This window comes from Camelus bactrianus, chromosome X, assembly GCF_048773025.1.
Source record: "Camelus bactrianus isolate YW-2024 breed Bactrian camel chromosome X, ASM4877302v1, whole genome shotgun sequence".
NCBI lineage: Eukaryota > Metazoa > Chordata > Mammalia > Artiodactyla > Camelidae > Camelus > Camelus bactrianus.
In genome coordinates, this window is record NC_133575.1 from 10940058 (window position 1) to 10956715 (window position 16658).

A 16658-nucleotide genomic window follows, 5' to 3' on the forward strand; every position below is an offset into this window, starting at 1 on the left:
AGTATGTCACCACTATTTTAAGCATTTATTCAATCATTAAAAAAAAAACAACACTTGAGAAACATTCTCACGAGGAGTTAAACGTGCTATGGCCAAGAGGACTTCCAGTAATTGTGTGCTTTTGTAAACGAAGCTCTAGTGAAAAAACAATTAGTTGGGTTTTTTTTAACTTTTCCTTTTCTTTCAGAATAATCCATTCACTTCAGTTCGTTTGTTGAAATTAGTTTTCTTGGACATATATATGCTCTGTGAACACAGCTACAAGAAAAGGCTGAAACTAAGAAAGGAAAAAATCATTTCTTACAGAGACTTGCATCGTAATTCCCAGCATTTATTGTCCAATTTACTTGGGATCCAAGTCCAGTGCCTTGAGTTCTATTATGCCAGAAAGTCCCCTGCAAATGTTCAGGTGATTCTACAGCTATGGATGTATGTGTGTTAAAAAATCTCACTAGTTTTTGTAAGTCACCCAAAACTCCTTCCGCACGGATTTGCTATTGCCCACAAATTCAGATTTAATTTCACCTTCTATGTATGTATATATTCTTGTTTCTGACTCAAGAAACTTCAAAACTCCTAATATTATGACCATCCCATTTTGCAGTGTCTGGGAATATAACAAACTAAGAAGTGAGCAGTTTGTCTTTCCCACTCCAGTACCCCTCTCTTTTCTGCAGCAAGCCCTCACTCTAATACTGTCATACAGATTTGTTCAGTAGAACTTCCTGTTTGCAGTTAAGTTTGCCCTAAACGGCTTTCACTCACTAACAGGCAAATGTGCCTGAGAAACCTGAGTCAAATACCAAATTGCTGTTCTCAAACACTAAATGTCAACAATGTGTTCTGGGTACTTTTCCAGCACTCTGACTCCAGCTACTTCCTTTTATGGGGGTAGAGAGGGTGGAGGTTATTCTTAGGGGGTTACAATAGTATGATGCAGTCTAGCAAAATTTACTTTCTTTTTTTGTGACTGAAGTAATAAGTTGCTTAAAAGGAAACTGATGTAAAAAGCAAAGCTTCCTTGCAATTCACTATTTACTGCTCTGAGACCTCTTAAACCACTTAAGATCTTAGTCATTAAAGATAGACGAGTGTCTTAAAGAAGACTTGTATTCTAAAGTCAGTGCTTAGAGTAGAATTGAGTACAGTTAGAATTTCCCCTGGAAATTCATTAGGAAGGTGGGACAATAGAGATGGACACAGTAACCCATATTTTGGTGAGTCCAACTCTTTCTAACACCAGATGAAGTGTCTTGTTTGGGGAGTGGTGTCATGTAGTATAATAAATACATGTATTGTGTTTTTAAAACTAGAATCACCATCAATAAGACTCTCTTAAGAGACACAAGAGAATTGGGAATGAATGAAAGAAAAACACTCATATTTCTCATGCTATATACAGTGGAATGGACCATCTTGATTCTAAGAGCTGAGGGCCAGATGTAAGAGAGGTTGCTCACACAGCTAGGACCAAAATCAGGACTAAAATCTGGTCTTCCTCTTAGACGAACCTCTTTACGAAGGGTCCTCATCACATCTCCACTTGCGTCTCGCCCCTGTTGGCTCATTCCATTCTAGTGTCTATTCCCGTCACCCCAGCAAAACAGTACTTGCTAAGGTGCAGCAATGACCTTTTTTTTTTTTTTTTAACATTTTTTATTGATTTATAATAATTTTACAATGTTGTGTCAAATTTCAGTGTAGAGCACAATTTTTCAGTTATGCATGAACATATATATAATTCATTGTCACATTTTTTTCTCTGTGAGCTACCATAAGATCTTGTATATATTTCCCTGTGCTATACAGTATAATCTTGTTTATCTATTCTACATTTTGAAATCCCAGTCTGTCCCTTCCCACCCCTGTTCCCCTTGGCAACCACATATTTGTATTCTATGTCTATGAGGCTGTTTCTGTTTTGTATTTATGTTTTGTTTGGTTTTTTGTTTTTTTTTTTTTTTTTTAGATTCCACATATGATCAATCGCACATGGTATTTTTTTCTCTTTCTGGCTTACTTCACTCAGAATGGCATTCTCCAGGAACATCCATGTTGCTGCAAATGGCGTTATGTTGTCAGTTTTTATGGCTGAGTAGTATTCCATTGTATAAATATACCACTTCTTCTTTATCCAGTCATCTGTTGATGGACATTTAGGCTGTTTCCATGTCTTAGCTATTGTAAATAGTGCTGCTATGAACATTGGGGTGCAGGTGTCATTTTGAAGTAGGGTTCCTTCTGGATATATGCCCAGGAGCGGGATTCCTGGGTCATATGGTAAGTCTATTCCTAGTCTTTTGAGGAATCTTATCACTTCATCCAGTGGACTTGCTCCAGCCTGAATCTGAAGTGAGTTCTTGCAGCAGTACTCAGCTGTATCAAACACTAGTTTTCTGAGACAACAAAATCCTGCTCTTCTTTTCTCCTGCTTTAGTGTCCTTTACTGACCCATCTTCCTCCACAAAGTCTACAAGATGTTAAAGTTAGAACTGGGCTTTCCTTTCCCTCCATAGGTTATCTCCTCCACACTCAGGGCTACTATTAGCATCAGCAAACCACTAACCCTTGGATATTCTAACCAGACCTCCTGTTCTAGGTCTAAACATATGTATCCACCATCAACTCAGCAGTTGCAGGTGTACATGACAAAATGTCAGAAACAACTCATGATTCTCCCCCAGACCTAGTCTTCCAGTCCCTATCTCGATGGATGGTACCACCCTCCATCCATGTGAAACAGAGTCCTCCGAAAACCAAGTCCCTCTGCCAAGTTTCTGATTAACCTCTCTAACCAAAACTTTATTCTTTTTCCTGTTCCTCACCTGTTCTCCCTCAAGATTGAGGAGTACCAAGGAAAAGGGGGATTGTAACCTGAGCAGAACCCTATGGAGCCCTCCTGGGCCAGACCATCCCTCTCTGTCCTCTGCTGCCTCTTGTTTGTAGAAAAACTTTAGCCTTCTAGGCCCTTCCCGAGCTCCAAAGAACAAATTTAACCAGAGAAGTGAGAAAATGCAGAAAACAGTCAAGCAAGACAAAATAATAACAGTTTAACCATTAAACAAATTCAAGAACCTTTATTTCCTGCTCAGGGACTATAGCTAATATTCTGAGCCATATCTTTGAGCTGTTTTGCAAACACTGAAACCCAGCAAGTGGAAGAAGTTAATTGTATGCCGCCCACAAGCACATAGCGCCCAGACCAGTCGGAACCAGGAGGCTGATGATGTTGATTCCTGATTACCTCATCAACAACCAATCAGAAGAATGTTCATGAGCTGATCAGGCACCCGTGACCTCACCCTATCTTTAAAAACCTTTCCCTGAAAGCCGTCATGTCTTCTGAGCATTAGCTTCCCATACTCCTTGCTTGGCACCCTACAATAAATGCTGTACTTTCCTTCACTACAAGCCGGTGTCAGTAGATTGTCTTTACTGCATGCGGGCAAGCAGAACCAAGTTTCATGGTAACACACTTAAACCAGCTAGAAACTTGACCTTCATCCTTGATCCCACAGGGCCCCTCCCCTCTCCAGTTCTTTCCCTCTCCACTACCATCCCCATTCTTTAATCCACAACATCTCTCACCTGAACTTCTGCAACAATCCCAGGCAGTGTCTGGGCTTCCCCTCTGACCCTCTGTAGTCCTTTCTTCATATTATAGTCAGGGATATTTAGGACCCATTGAAAACGAACACGCTATCAGATCACTCCCCAGATTAAAACCCTCAAGTGGCTCCCATAGCTCTTGACCCAAGATTAAATTTCCTAACTTGGCCTGACAAATTACTAAATGATCTGGGCCTTCTTACCTCCCTGGCCTCATTTTCCACCTCTCTCTTGCTGTTTATGGCTGGGTTCCATTTCTCTGCCTGGAATTTTCCCCCATCACAACCTCCCACCCTCATCTCTTCAAGGTGGCTCTCAGCTTATCATTTGCTCATAAAAGGTACCTCTCTGCCCACTCTCACCACATTTCTTCAACATGGTATTGGAAGTCCTAGCCAGAGCAATACGGCAAAAATAAATTAAATAAAAGGCACCTAAACTGGAAAGGAAGAAGTAAAATTGTCACCATTTGCAGATGACATGATACTATATAGAGAAAACCCTAAAGACTCCAGCAAAAAAACTGTTAGAAATAATCCATGAATTTCTGTAAAGCAACAGGATACAAAATCAACATACAAAAATCTGTTGTGCTTCTGTACACTAATAATGAACTATCAGAGAAATTAGGAAAACAATCTCATTCACAAGTGCATCAAAAAGAATAAAATACCTAGGAATAAGTTTAACCAAGGAGGTGAAAGACATGTACACTGAAAACTATAAGACATTAGTGAAAGAAACTGAAGAAGACACAAATAAATGGAAAGATATTCTGTGCTCATGGATTGGAAGAATTAATATTGTTAAAACGTCCATACTACCCAAAGCAATCTATGGGTTCAATGTAATTCCTATCAAAACTCCAATGTCATTTTTCATAGAAATAGAACAAACAATCCTAAAATTTGTATGGAACCACAAAGACCTTAAGTAGCCAAAGTAATCCTGAAAAAGAAGAACAAAGCTGGAAGGATCATGATCCCTGATTTCAAACTATACAATAAAGCTACAGTAATCAAAACAGTATGGTATTGTCATAAAAACAGATATATAGATCAATGGACCAGAACAGAGAGCCCAGAAATAAACTTATGCAAATATGGTCAATTAATTTATGACAAGGAAGCCAAAAATATGTAATGGGAAAAGGAAAGTCTCTTCAGTAGATGATGTTGGGAAAATTGGATAGACACATGCAAAAGAATGAAACTGGACCACTATCTTACACCACAGACAAAATTAACTCAGAATGGATTAAAGACTTGAATATAAGACCTGAAATCATAAAACTCCTAGAATACATGGGGGTGAGCTCCTTGACAGGTCTTGGCTATAATTTTTTGGATTTAACACCAAAAGCAAAGGCAACAAAAATTAAAATAAGCAAGTAGGACAACATCAAACTAAAAAGCTTCTGAACAGCAAAATAAACCATCAACAAAATGAAAAGGAAACCAATGGAATGGGAGAAAATATTTGCAAATCATACTATCTGATAAGGGGCTTATACTCAAAATACCTAAAGAACCCATACAACTCAGTAGCAAAAAAAAAAAAAATGTGATTAAAACATAGGCAGAAGATCTGAAGAGACTTTTTTTTCAAAGAGGACATACAGATGGCCAGTAAGCCAGGTTCCCTAGGTCACATGTACAAGGCACATGAAAAGATGCTCAACATCACTAATCATCAGGTACATGCAAATCAAAACCACAATAAGATAGCACTTCACACCTGTTAAAATGGCTATTATCAAGAAGAGAAGAAATAACAAGTATTGGGAGGATGTAGAGAAAAGAGAACCCATGTGAACAGTTGGTGGGAATGTAAATTGGTGCAGCCACCATGGAAAACAGTATGGGGGTTTCTCAAACTAAAAACAGAACTACCACATGATCCAAAGAAAACGAAAATCCTAATTCAAACAGATATACGCACCCTCATGTTCACTGTGACACTACATTCAATAGGCAAGACATGGAAACAACCTAAGTGTCCACTGATGGATAAATGTATAAAGAGAATGTAACACACACACACACACACACACACACACACACACACACACACAATGGAATATTATTCATCCATAAAGAAATAAGAAATCTTGCTATTAGTGACAAGATGGATGGACCTTGAGAACATTACACTCAGTGAAATAAGTCAGAGAAAAACAAATACCCTATGATCTCACTAATTTGTGGAATCCTAAAAAAAAAAAACCACCAAAAAAATGAGCTCATAACTACAGAGCACAGAGGTAGAGGCTGGGGGGTGGGGGTAGGCAATATGGGTATAGGGGTCAAAAGGTACAAAGTTCCAGTTATTAAATAAATAGGTTCTGGGGATGAAACGTACAGCATAGTGACTATAGTTAATAATACTGTATTGTAAATTTGAAAGTTGCTAAGGGAGTAGATCTTATAAGACCTCATCACAAGAAAAAAAGTTCTGTATCTATGAGTAGTGATAAATGTCAACTAGACTCATCATGGTGATCATCTTGTAATATATACCAATACCAAATCCTTATGTTTTATACCTGAAACTAATATAATGTTGTATGTCAACGATATCTCAAAAAAAAAAAAGGCCTCTCTCTTTCCAAGGATATGTAGTTGGTCAGTTCCCACTATCAGATGTTCCCATGACACCATGTTTTTTTATAGCACTTATTGCTGCTTATAGTTAGATATTTCTATGATTTTTATTACTGCCTTTCTCCCCTTAGACCATAAACTCCACAAGGGAAGGGACGGCATTCACTATCAAGTCCCTAGCAACGTCCCTGCCACATGGGTGGAGCCTACTTGATGAAGGAATTAATTCCCTGGTTTTAAGAAAAAGACTATTCTGAAGTTTGAGGCCAGCCTTCCCCTTCCTTGTTTCTAGCCTTTTCCCCCATGTACCTCAATTAATTAGCACAGCTTTAGGCAAATTATGTAACTTGCTGCTGTAGGAAAAAATCTCAAGTCAGAGAGACAGTGGCTGTTCTCCAAGAACCTAGAATAACTGGTTTGCAGCCCTGATAGGTATTATAGGTCAGCAGACCCATTGTCTTTCCAAGACTCACAAAGACAGAATTCCTCCTGTCACTCATCATGGACTCACTAGAGCACGACCGTGTCTGGGCTCACCCAAATGTTGAAGGAGCAGGGAGCTTCCCCCTGCTTTTCTTACCCTACTCACATCACAGCAGAGACGACTACGGCTCCATTAATATCATGCCCCAGCAGTTTCTCAAGGGCTGCTTTCTCTCTCCATAGGTTTGCATTTCCCCCCAGAAGATCCCTTAAAATACTAATTCTATAGTTTGCTCTGGGCCAAATGTTTTCCACTGTCATAGAATTTTGAGAAACAGTGTATTAAACAAAATTGAAGTTTTCCCCCATAGAATTTCTCAGCATCTTTAGTGTACTAATGTGCATGGCAAATCTTTGAGAATATTATGTATTTCTCCAATTTTTATAATCATGGAATCCTCTCTTCAAGCGATCTATTTAGGGACTAAGTGTCCTGAGAGCACGCTTTGGAAAACGCTGTGTTGGGAATTTTAACAGACATCTAAGGGATCCTGTATGCCTGTAAGCCCAGCTGGCGGCAGAAATTTAAGTCAGAGCCAAAGGTGAGGCTTCGAAGTGAAAATGCCATGACACGTAGAAATACAGAGATCTATACCGTTAAGCCTGGCATCGATCTTAAGATTCTCATTTTCTACATGCCATTTGCAAAATTTACTGAATATGGCAGAGTGTGTATTTTAACTCAAAGCCGTGTGCGATCTCAAAGACCTTTCTGTGAATTTGCATTTCCATGTCTGATGTTCCCCCTTTAGCTAGTCCGTATTTGAGGCGTGGCCAGATTGCAGACTGACTCCCCCTTCCTTCCTACTGCTATCTGGACCAATGTTTGTCTCTTATCTTGCTGTATCAGTCAAATATGTGAAAGGTGTCTGCGACTAGCCGAGATGGAAGCTCATCATAAAAGTCAGCCATTATTGCTCTCTGCTCGGCAGGATTTCAGCCAACCCATACATGACTTTGGGCCCAAGTTCATGGCCCACAGACAGTTATCACCTCCAGGAAACACACTCATTTTTGTTGGCTTTCCATCACTAAGGGAAAATTCAAATAGACCTCAACGGCATTACAAGAGTCCTAACTTAGGGGACTTCATTATAGACATTCAATTTAAGTATATTTAAAGTTAATGGCATTTTCTAAGAATTGGCAGACTTGGATCTAACTGTATATAATCCTTTCCTCTCAGCCTGCCCTCTTCTCTCTCTGCTAATGGCATTTCCTTTCTGAGTTTTCTTTCGCATCTTGATGTTTCTCTGAAGACAGAAATTCTGCTGACTACTTCACTTCATGCCAGTAGTATTTTCTTCTTCAGAATTTCAATGGCGCTGGCACCGATCTTTTGCCACTTGTACCTATTAACCCTTCCATTTCATGGCTTAAAAATCAACATACATTTTTTAATGAAGGTTTTAGGGGAGGGGGAAAAAAGGTGGCTGACTCTGTGAGCTCCCTACACACAGGTACATTTTACTTACCCCAGGTACATCTTTCTAAATCTATTGAATCTAATGTCCTTTGACTCAATTATAGGTGAAATTTCCATGTGCCTTTTCTTGCCTACAGGACTCATTATTCAATAGTGTATTCTCCTGCCCTCCAGTAAACACTATGCGTAATCGTATTAGACTGTTGGCCAGGCAGCCCCTAACAAACAGTGCTTGAATCAAATGGACTACAAGTTAACAGTTGTATGGTTTCAGGAAGGTACAAGGGATAGAAATCTCTGTTGCCCTTCAGCCATAAGCTTGGAAAAGCCAATCAATTATGAAGGAGATACAGAGGCACCAAAGAAAATATCACTTCTAAAGTAGGACCTGGTAACCTTGGAGAGAGAGCAACAGGATTCTCTGGTCCTTTTCAAAAAGTGGGTTGGAAGAAATCAAGAATCTATAGTTGGTGCCAGTGGGAATAGTTTTGACCACTTTAGAAAACTACTTACTATCATATCCTGAAAACATCCACTTACACTGTGATCTGAGTACATAACACTTCCAAGTCTACACCAGAAAGAAGCTCTTGCACATGTGCAACCGGACACATCTTAGTGGCAGTATTCACAGTAGCAAAAACTTGGAAACAACCCACATGTTCATCAACAGGAGAATGGATAAAAAGATGGAGTATAGTCACACAATGAAATTATTTTAAGACACCAGCAAAATTAAGGAATTAAGCTACACTCAACAATAAGATGAATGATAATGCAATAATATCAAAGAAAATATTTAAGTAATGTCTAAAACATTACAGAGTATAACATTCTATTTGCAAAGTGAAAAATAGTAAGTTTTAAAAATATATTACATAGAGATATATACTTCTAAAGAATGTATATGTATATATTTTATATGAAATTATATATACATATACATACACATACATATATGAAAATCAAAGGAACAATGAACCCAAATTTTGGATGACGGTTACATCTAGTTGAGGGAGGAGAAGGATGGACAGAGTACATATGAGTAGATGTCAACTGTTGTCAAGATCTGAGTTTTTGTATTGGGTTGTGGCTTTATAGATACTTATTACCTTATTAAAAATAACCAGCTAACAGACTAATTAAAAATAGGTTCTGAATGGATCAGTGGCAAAAGTATGTCATAAATCGAGGATGATTCATAATATAATTCTGTATACATGAACATTTTAAAAAAGGTTTATGGCTCTGTATCATATAAAATATTATCTATTTAGGGAAAATGTTAAATTTAATGTAAAGTACTTACTCAGGCTATGTTTATACACTTAACTTAGACATATATAAAACATTATATAAAATATTTTTTTTAAATCCTAAAAAAAAAAATCTATGAAGCAGGGAGGCTATAGCTCAAGTGGCAGAATGCATGCAAGGTCCTGGGCTCAATCCCAGCACCTCCTCCAAGAATGAATAAATAAATAAACCTAATTACCTCCCCACCCCCCCAACCAAAAACAAAAACCAATCTATGAAAAGTGAGCCAGAATCTGATTAAGAAGGACTGGGTGCGGCCAGAGATTCTGCATTTCTCACAAGCACCTGGGTCAAAAGACCATCTCAGGGCCCACTCCGAATTTGCTGCATCAGAAGCAGCATGTAGACACGATCCCAGGTGGTTCATGTGCACATTAAAGTTTAAAAAGCACTGATCTAAAGGATTCCTATCTTTTGCTCCAAAATTCTTTCTCCCATTTTATTTGACTTTTCATCATTCCCTTGGCTCCAACAGTTGTGGTTAGAAGCTATTGCAATCTTTTTATGGATTGTGCTAGTTAAATAGTTCATGGTCGTTTATAAGTGGGTTATGTTATGTATGCATATTCTTTAAAATGAATTAAACATTCATTGAGTGTTCTCTACGGACTGAGTACAATGCTGGGCACAGTGTTACAAAGAGGAATAAGATGCGGTCTCTATCCTCGGGGAATCATAGCCTTCAGATGGGGTGGTCCCACCCAGATTTAACATATGGGGTATCATTTATACAAAAGGAGCTATTTTTGTTGTGAAACTTACTCATTTTATACTCTGATAATTAAAAGGATGACACTGACATTCTCCTGCTGGCCATGAAATCTGTAGATTCTAGGTACATTTACCATAAGCAATCCTATACAAACCTGGTATATCCTGACATAAACATTCCATAGATAAGGACTCCCCATTAGCAAATATCATCAGGACATCCAGCTAGGAAGTCTACAAGATTTGCTCAGGTCACCTGTCCCTTCTGTGTCCCCAGGGTGAGAAAAGCTGGACTTCAGATCAGCTGTCAATTCTTTCCTTCCCACTTGCACAGATGTGTCCTGCTGGGCACTGGTTGATGAAGTACACCGTTTATAGAGTGTGGACTTTACAGAGGCGGAAGGACAGGAGAGACAAATTGCTAAGAGGCTAATGTGGAAAACAGTTGACCTTATTCTAACAAAACTCATCCTGGAAATGTAGCATGTGAATCAGGGGAGGCACTCAATAAATATTTGTTGCATGAATGAAAATGTAAAACTGCTTTAGGGCAAACATCCTAGAACACTAAACCCCAGCACATCTCTGCACTGGTCTTGAGGACACAAGTGATTACCCTCTTCCACACTGGTGGGAGCACACCCCTTGCGCAGGGCTCATCCTGCATGGTAAAAAAAAAAATGCAGTGTATGCCCCAACCTCTATTTGGCAGGGTCTAGTCATTAGAACTGCTGGTGTGATTACCAGTAATAAATGGCTCTGTGTTTATTCTCATTTCAAAAATTACTTTGATATTCAGCTTTGCAAAATGAATTCAGATGTTTAATGCTCCACTGAGAATTAATTGATTCATTTAACGTTTCAAAACCCATTAGCAAAACAGAGTTTATTCTGGGGACCAACTATTCAACATTCTGAGACTCTCCAGAATGCCTATAAAAGAGACACCTCAACAGGTGCCATTTACAACTTTCTAACACATGAGATGGTCCTTGGAAACAGAAAACGCTAGTGAAACTCTCTCCTGGCAATCCCTCCAATTAAGTATGTTTCCTTTGGGCGCTAATTAAGTGGATTTTTGCATTGCTGGATCTGCGAAGTGACTCCATTTCTTGTTTAGCTACTTTAGATAACCCATAACTCTACTAATTTGTCTCCTTTAGTTTTCTTTATTTTATTTTTTTTTTCTTTATTTAAAAAAAAAAAAAGATTCCTGAATCCAGGGTTAGCTACCAAGTATTCCCAGGATGGGGGAGAAGGACAGAGCTTTTAGATTATGATTAAAGCCAAGAAATGTCACTGGAAGGCAGATGGCGAAGGAAGAGTTATTTCGTGTGGTGTAGCAACCCTGCCTGCCACTCGTGAGAGTAAAAGGGCAAGTTTGCATCTACAAAGAGCCACTGAACAAAAGCAGCAACTCGCAGGCTTTGCTGCCAACAGAAAGATTAGATTCCTTCCTCCCATGTGAGGAAAGTGCTGGGTTGTACTAGAAAGGACTCTTGGCTCAAAAAGTCCTTTGAGTAGGTGGTGGGTCATTCAGGATATTATGTCAGGGATTTCTCTCTCCAGGTTAGGGAATGCAGGACCTTTGAAATTCACACATGTCTGTACAAATCCAGGCACCTCCTATAAATCCTCAGAATGGTTTTGAACTGTTAAAAACAAGACAGCAGGCCCAAAATGGAGTTGCTGATGCTAAGGCCCACGTCACCAAACCAAGACTTAATTACAGCTTCGGCTCTCCCCAAAATGGAATCATATACCTGTCAATTCTGAAATCGCCCAGTCAGCACTGGTGAGGTCATCTGCTTAACAGATTCCTGCCGTCCCCTAAAGGAAAGTAACCTTGCCATACCAACTCACTTTTTTGCCTAGTGTAACTTCCTTGTTCCTGCTCCCCTCTGCCTTTAAAAGTCTCTCACCTCGTACAACTCCTCGGAACTCCTTTCTCTCTGCTAGATGGGATGCTGCCTGGCATGAATCACTGAATAAAGCCAATAGGATCTTTAAACTTTACTCAATTGAATTTTGTTTTTCAACAGGACCCCAAACGAGGCGAACATCATACAATGACAAAGAAGAAATTTATAAAGATACAAAACAAAATTAAAAAGTGTGACTTAGTTATATAATTTTTTGAGACTTTAAAAAACGTTAACTATCAATCATCAAAAAACCAAATTAAAAGAATTGTCACTGGGTACTACCCAGCAGCACGAATACACTTCCAGCACAGCCTGTGACACGTTGCAGACACCCTGTGTCCCCATGGCCATTCTCTTCCCTTTTCAAGCATGCACCAGTCCCCTCTCTCGTTTTTTATTCATCACAGCCAAGATCTCAAAATCTGAATTACTTCTTTGGTTCTTTCATTAATGGACCATAAATAACAATAAATCTGAAGCTGCACGAGAATGCTCCCATGTAAACATGCGTTTGCTAGGTCAGTGACCTGGGTACTGTTTAGGATTTCTGGACTATTCTGCCAGAGCTCCAGCCTGCCTCTAATCCCCCACATCTAACAATCACCTGCCCTTTCTACCTCTTCGATGTCTTCTGGAAAATGTCTGATTTCTGCAATCCTACTTGTTACTCCTCCAGAGCAAGAGTCAGCACAGTTTTTCCGTCAAGGGCCAGACAGTAAATATTTTAGGGTTTCTAAGTCCACACAACCTCTGTCTAAACTACTCAACTCTGCTGTCAGAGAGAGAAAGCAGGTGACAGGGAACAGAATACGCTACCCTAAAATGTGCCTCTTTGGCATGAGGATTATTTTGAGTTGAATTTTTTTTGAGAAACAGCAGACACAGGAGACTCTCTGGAAACATGGTAGAAGTTACCTTTGTGAAAAGGACATTTACCATTTTTTAAGGAAATCTCTATTTGTTAATGTCTCCCCGCAGCTCTCTCTGTACCAGGAAGAGAAGGATGATCTAAAACTCTAGAAACTCTTATCAATGGAGGAGGCACCCCCTTAAATCTGCATAACCTGACCCTTGTTTACGGTGCTCCTCCTCCTGCCCACCTTCTGTAACTGGCTCCCTCTCCTCACCAACATCTTTCTTTCATCTTCTGCTGAAGATGATATTTACAGTGGTGGCTTGAGCCATTTCTGGGAGTTTTACTCAGTTTTTCTGGGTCTCTCCCATGTACACAGGAGGTATACATGTTATTCAACTGTCTTTGATTACAGGGTTCCCAGCTGAGAACTCAAAAGATAGAGTGGAAAATGGTTGTTTCCCTCTACACTGTCACAGACAATGTCTAACAATGACCTCACTACGTTGCAATAAAACTTTATTTACAAAAACAAGCAGCAGACCAAATTAAGCTTACAGTCAGTGGTTTGTCAACCCCTGCCTTAGAATATTCCACTGCCTCATCCCTTGGTCTGCCTACCTCCAGTCTTCTTTCCCTGCAACCTGCTCTCCACGCTATCAGAATAATCGTCCTGAAATGCAAACCTGATTGGGATGGAATTTTCCACAGAGATATGGATATCAAAAATCTTCTTCCTCCCACTTACTCTATCATAGAGTTCTAGTTTTTAGTTTGGTACATGGCAACCCAGAAAAAAAAATATATCATCTAGCCTCCTTCACAGCAAAGGGTAAATATGTAACAAGTCCTGGACATGAACTGTATGTAGAAGTATGGCATGGGATTTCAAGGAAGGCTCCTTAAAATTAGGAAGTGGTCAGTTGACTTGGGGTGCAGAAGTGATGGGTGGAATTTCAGCAACAATCATGAGGACAGAAGTCACACAGTGAAAATGACAAAGATAACAAACAGGGTTCCTGGTATTTTGTGGTAAGGAACTTTCATTCTAGCCTAGACTTCATATTGCTGAATTTTCTCTATGTGAGTGCAGTACATATAGAACCTCATTTAAGCAAACATTGTTTTGGATTTTTGTGGCTGTATAAACACAATACTGATATATTAATGATTTGTCATTCGGGGCTAGTCACAGGAGTGTTTTCAGTTGCAAGTAACAACAACAACAAAAACCCAAGTGTCTCTTGGCTTTGGTGCCACAATCCAACAAGTCAAGCCTGGCACTGGCCTTTCTCCCATAATCAAGACGGCAGCCACGGCTCCAGGAATACAACCTCATTAAAGGCAGAAAGAAATAGCAAAGGGATCTGCTGGCCTCAGCTGTTATTTTAATCAGGAAAGCAGTAGCTTTCTCAAAAATTACCCAAGTAGAAAACTGGAAAGCTGTATGTAAATCAATGAAGTTAGAATACTCCTCCACACTATACACAAAAATAAACTCAAAATGGCTTGAAGACTTAAACATAAGACAATAAATCTCCTAGAAGCAAACATAGGCAAAACATTATCTGACACAAATCTCAGCAATGTTCTCCTAGGGCAGTCTACAAAAGCAATAGAAATAAAAGCAAAAATAAATAAATGGGACCTAATTAAACTTAAAAGCCTCTGCACAGCAAAGGAAACCATAAGCAAAACAAAATGACAACCTACAGAATGGGAGAAAATATTTGCAAAAGATGAGGCTGACAAGGGCTTGATTTCCAGAATATATAAACAGCTCATATGACTTAATAAGAAAAAGACAAACAACCCAATCCAAAAATGGGCAGAAGATCTAAACAAGCAATTCTCCAGTGAAGACATATGAATGATCAATAGGCACATGAAAAAATGCTCAATATCACTAATTATCAGAGAAATGCAAATCAAAACTACAATGAGGTATCACCTCACACCAGTCAGAATGGCCATCATTCAAAAGTCCACAAATGATAAATGCTGGAGAGGCTATGGAGAAAAGAGAACCCTCCTACACTGCTGGTACAAATGCACTTTGGTGCAGCCATTGTGGAAAACAGTACGGAGATTCCTCAAAAAACTAAAAACAGACTTAACATATGATCCAGCAACCCCACTCCTTGGCATATATACAGAGGGAACCTTAATTCAAAAAGATACCTGCACCCCAATGTTCACAGCAGCACTATATACAATAGTCAAGACGTGGAAACAACCTAAATGTCCACCGACAGGTGACTGGATAAAGAAGAAGTGGTATATTTATACAATGGAATACTACTCAGCCACAAAAAATGATAAAACAATGCCATTTGCAGCAACATGGATGACCCTGGAGAATGTCATTCTAAGTGAAGTAAGCCAGAAGGAGAAAGAAAAATACCATATGATATCACTTATATGTGGAATCTAAAAAAAAGACAAATGAATTTATACGTAAAACAGAAACAGAAATAGAATACAGACTTGTGACTGCCAGCAGGGAGGAGAGTGGGAAGGGATAAACTGGGAGTTCGAGATTTGCAAATACTGACTGGTATGTATAAAATAGATGAACAAGTTTATATTGTATAGCACAGGGAAGTATATTCAATATCTTATAGTAGCTTAGGGTGAAAAATATGAAACCAAATATGTATGTATTCATGTATGACTGAAGCATGGTGCTGTACACCAGAAATTGACACAACATTGTAAACTGACTATACCTCAATAAAAAAAAATCACCCCAGTAGATTTCCACTGATGTGCTCTGCCCTTCCTCCTGCTGCAAGGGAGTCTAGGCAAGTCAATATTGAGCTACATGCTCACCTATCTGGCACCGATGGCAAAGGCAGGCAAGAGTGCCCGGGGATATTAGTTTAGCCAACCTCCAGTGCCTAAACATCTTATAACAGCTACCTGTATCCCTCAGGATAAAGGCTCCAATAAAAAAATTCAGCCTTCATATGTCTCAGAACAGTGCTTCTCAGACTCTACTGAGCCTAAGTCTCCCCTGCAGTTCTTGTTAAAATACAGATTCTCATTCAGCAGATCTCGGGGGAGGGCCTGAAAGTCTGCATTTCCAAAAAGCTCCCAATTGATGCTAGTGCTACTGGTCCTTAGCACCATGCCTGGCATAGCATGGGCTGACGAGGACGTCACGATCTGATCCCTGCATTATTTCTACAGCATCATCTTTTGCCTCCTCCGCTTCTACTCTCAGCTCCAGCCACGTTTTACTTTCAGTTCCCTGGAAGGGTCATGACTGACTAACTGCTGACTGTCTCCCATTTAGTACCCTCTGCCTGAAATTTACACTCAGCTTCCTCTGCTTCGCCCTATGAATTATTGTTCATGCCTTGGGTCCTACTCGGTATCACTTCCTCCAGAAAGGTTTCAGAATGCCAGTACCCTCTCCTCACAGATGGAATTTCTTCCTCATTCATCTTTGGATCCCCAAGGCCCAGCCCAATGCCTGGGAGGTACACTGTGGGTTGTTGAACAAATACATGTTGAATTAATGAACCAATGAATGAACCAAAGAAATGATGCACTACCTACAAGTACAAATACAAACGCTGTATTTCAGCGGGAGTCTTCACTGCCAGCTTTCCCATGGGTAACAGCTATAAATTATCATGCTTTTCCAAAGGCATTTATTTTTTAAAAAAATTAAATAGAAGTCACCAACAAAACCACTAAAGCTAACCTAAATCATATAATTTAAA